Here is a 4,587-nt window from a genome sequence, read left to right as displayed (position 1 = left end):
TGTGTTCAAATTAGTTTTTGTATGAGTTTTGAATAGAATTGCATTTCATTATCTGACAAAGTACTTTAGCCTTTTAGCATCCAGAACTGGGATCTCCTTGTGCAGGACATTTTACTCTGCACTATTGGGCTGAATTAGATAAAAGTCTAATCTGTTCTGAGCTAAAGATTGTCATTGTTGCAGTTTTGTTATATATGGTTTTATTATCTTTCAAAAGAGGGGGTTGGATCATGAATATTATATATTTACAGGGGTTTTGTGCAGTAGGTATAATAATATAAATCCTTCTAGATCAGACTAGGTCCAGTATTCTGTTTTAATGTAATCCAACATGTCAGAGTGGCTATCCAAATACAAAGAAGGGGAACGAAAACAACTATTTCCCCTAGCCAATACTCCCTTGGTACTAGGTATTTATTGCTTCTGTAGATGGTGGTTTAATTTTTAAGCACAAGCTAATACACATTCTTATCCATGAGTTTGCTCACTCCAAAAGCCATCTGTGCTAGTACCCAGGGCAACTTCTTGTGACAGTGGCTTTCAGTAAGTATTTCCTTTGTGAACGGACAAATCTATCTTTAATTTACTTAATTGGCTGACACTGAAGTCATTTTGTTCCTGATTCCTAATCACTTATGATTAAATTAAATGGCACTGATTCTTCAGATCCTTCAGGCACACCTCTTTCCCTCAGATACACATCATCTTGCTTTTTTCCATTGGGAGAACTGTTCTTTCCCTCTTTTTCTGTTGTTTATCTAGTTGTTAATCCTATTTAGTGATGACTGTTCATTTGGGAGCTTTTGGTTGAAGGGCTTTAGTAAATGCTTTTGGGATGTTCAGGTATTAGATTACCTTTATCTACATGTTTTTTTCTCAAAGAATTCCAAACCCAGGCAAGACTTCAGTGTTGTCAAGCCATTTATAAGAAGCCAGTTCTAGCTGATTGGTAATTGATGAAGACAGAGGTAGAAAATGTATTTGGTATGCTTAAAACTCTGTTTAATTATTTTTTAGTACTGTTCTTTCTGGCTTTTTGCTACCTGAGATTCTCTAAGAATTCCAAGGAATTGACTTATGCCAGGTATGTGTTCTTCCACTGAGCTGTGATCTCTTACTCAAAAACCATCAAATACCTATCTACTAAAAAACCATCCCAAATTAAAAGATCTTCAGCATTTTCAAAAGATGCATAGGGAACGCTCTAGAGCAAAGGAGGAATGTAATGATGTGACTACCACTCTAGATTAGAGGCTCCCTTGGACAAGTTTAGGACATACCCACATATTTTGGGTAGGACATGCCCACATATTTGTGGGTTTGTGTATTGGACTAGGATCTGGGAGAACCTGGTTAAAATTCCAGCTGTATCATGAAAGCTCCCTGGCTGGCCTTGGACCGGCCCGTACACTTTAAGTATAGCCTACCTTACAGGATTGTCAGGATAAAATAAAGAAGAGGCAAATGTAACCTGGTTTGTATTCCCACTGAGAAGAAAGGCAGGATATAAATGGCGTAAATAAGTAAATGTGGACTTCTTTTTGTCATTTGCTTGTTAACTGTTTTACTTTTGTAGCGCTATATGCACTCACATTTCATTTGCCAAAGGTTTCCAGGAATATACACTTTGTGCTGAGGAAAGCCCTGTGGTTGCCTGATGTAGTCTTGCAGCATGTTTGAAAACTGAAAAAAGTTTGAGTCCAGTGGGACCTTTAAGACCCAACAAAGTTTAATTCTGGGCATAAGCTTTTGTGTGCATTGCGTGTATCTGAAGAAGTGTGCACAGAAAAGCTTATGTCCAGAATTAAACTTTGTTGGGTCTTAAAGGTCCCACTGGACTCTTTTTCAAACATGCTGCAAGACTGCATCAGGCACACTTCTTCAGATACACGCAATGCATACAAAAGCTTATGACTAGAATTAAATTTTGTTGATCTTAAAGATGCCACTGGACTCAAACTTTGTTCTACTGCTTCAGACCAACACGGCTACCCACTTGAAACTGTGTTTGAAAATGACTCTACTCAGGTTAGCCAGTAATGGCCATGCTTTTCCTTTGTCCTTTGAAAAAATAGTTTCTCAAAGAAACTTGATATTACACTCAAAGTTGTTAAATTCAGTGGCACATTAGGCCCCCTGTTTCAGAACTGCCAGCCCATTTGACAGCTGGGATACTTCCAGGAAAAGTAATAAACCTGAGGAAATGCCATTTTGCTCACAGAATTAAGAGGTGGGAGGGGGGTAGTCAGCATCAGCAGATGGACTGTACCTCACCAGGATCATCCTTGCAGATGAGATAGCTTTGTTCAAATGCCTTGGGTTTCCATACTACCACCAACCATCCTAAAAATTAAAAAACCAAAGATATTCCCAGTCAGTATCCTAGTGTTTTTGTTAATGGGAATCCCACTAGGCACCATCAGCAGCCCTTTCCACTGATTCAGTGGGACTGTGTGTGTGTGTGTGGGGGGGGGGGCTCCTTTTCCAGAATGATCTCCCACAGTGGCCATTCCACCTTGTCTTCTTAAAACTCCATTGTATATTCTACCAAATAATATCTAAATTTGCCAATATTTCCACTGCATTTATTAGAGTGTAAATTATTATCTAAACTCTGCAGAATAGTGGCATACAAATGGAACAAAATGAATGCTTGAGCTGGTGCAGAATACCACCGTGGGGATATTATCAACCACCTTGGAGGTTTTGTGGTGCAAGGTCCATTCCAATGCAAAGGACTGATTAAAACTTGTGCCTGGATCTTTTGTGGGTGTGGTCCTACACTTCTGTAGGTCATGCATTTTCCTTAAGTGTGCTTTGAAAATGTTATTTGATGGAGTTCTTGTTTGAGAACTCTAGAGTGGAAGCCCCTATGGGTCCTATACTTTGGTGTGTGTGGATTGCTACATGGTGAGAGCTAGTGACAGAGAGGAGAGTTTGGCTGGAGAGTGGGGGCTGCAGAATAAAAATGGGAGTTGTCCCCAGATCATTAAAGTTGAAGAAGCACTGTACTATTTAACAGATGGCCACAACACAACATTCCACATGGACCCAGAAAAGTAATGGGTTTGCTAGAGGGGGTAGGACTATATATTCTTAATTTCAAAACATCTTTGTTTAAGCAATGGACAACAAGAGAGAGAACAAAAGACCACATTTAACTCCAGCACCATCAATGGCATTTATTGTTTGAAACCACCACCCCCTTTTGGAAAAGGGGGAAAGAGTTTAACATTTCATTTCCACTAATGCCATCAATATGACCTGCTGTGAACAGATGATAACTGGGATTTGCTTCCAGCAAAATGTTATGGCTGTCTGTGCTTATTTACAGCTGATTAACCAGTGTGTACTCTAGTATTCTCACCACAGACACAAATTTAAAGTTCAAATTTAAAATAAGAGTGTGATATACCCCATAAGAGCATATCATATGAAAGTGTTGCTGGAGAGGGAGAGGGGTCACTTGTAAAAATAGGTGTAGCCTGGGATTGATAACTGGAATATCAAAAGTATTGCAACAGATGAGAAGGCAACATTTGGAACCTGGGTGTGCATTTCTTAACAGTGCACAAGAGTGGCATTGGGCAGACACTGAAATTGTGCAGTCTGCATAGCTGGCTTTGCCATCTGGAGATGTTCAAAGATATGTAAAAAAAGAATCTTCTTTTCTTCAGGATTCCTTCCTATCCTTTCAAAGAGTATGCTAAAATATCCAAAAAGGGCTATGAATATACAACTAGCCCTTGTACCATTCAGGGCATCCTCCATTTTGATGCAAATGTTGGTGGACGGTGATTTCAGCAGATTTGCCTGTCCAACTTAAATGAATGGATCGTTACATTCTTTCATGGGATCATGCCCATAATTAGTAAACTTGCTGTTTTCATGTGAGATAATCTGATTATTGTGCAATTTATTTGACTATGCAGTGCTAGAGTCAGCTGTTGGGACAGGAAAGCATTTCTATAAGCTCTTCCTCTCCCTATGAGTTACCACTGAAAAGGGGAGTTTGAAAATCCTTGCCCACTCCTCAAAATCTCTCTTGGCAGGATTCTATAAACTGATAACTTTAAGGGTTAAATTACCTCCTGGAATTCTGTTGATGTGCACTTTGCAGATAGGAAACCACCAGTTCTTCATTGCTGCATCATCTTAAATACAGATAGACTGCAATTACTGTTTTGGTGGAGTATGGGTATCTTTCCTCTAGCCCTCCACAAAATGGTAGCAAAATGCTTCATCTTTCCTCTCCCAAACTATTAATCCTAGAAGAAAACCAAAATATCCTCTGACCCTTCTAGAGCTAATAACAATGTGTGCATTTGTTTTGATCAGCAAACCTGTGTCTGTGTGTGAGAAGCTATTCCCCCATGTATTACAGTCCTGATCAAAACTGAAGCCATGCAGTTTCTTTTCTTCAAGTTGAGAACCATCCAGCATGAGATTTGGTTTAGTATTCAGCTTCAGCTCATCTTGGCTAGCTTGGTGTAGTGGACAAGGGCAATGACCTCTAATCTGGAGAACAGGGGTTGATTCCCTCCTCCACATGCAGGCAGCTGGGTGACCTTGGGCCAGTCACAGTTC

This window comes from Paroedura picta, chromosome 4 (assembly GCF_049243985.1).
Source record: "Paroedura picta isolate Pp20150507F chromosome 4, Ppicta_v3.0, whole genome shotgun sequence".
Taxonomy (NCBI): domain Eukaryota; kingdom Metazoa; phylum Chordata; class Lepidosauria; order Squamata; family Gekkonidae; genus Paroedura; species Paroedura picta.
Note: the sequence above shows the minus strand (reverse complement) of the source record.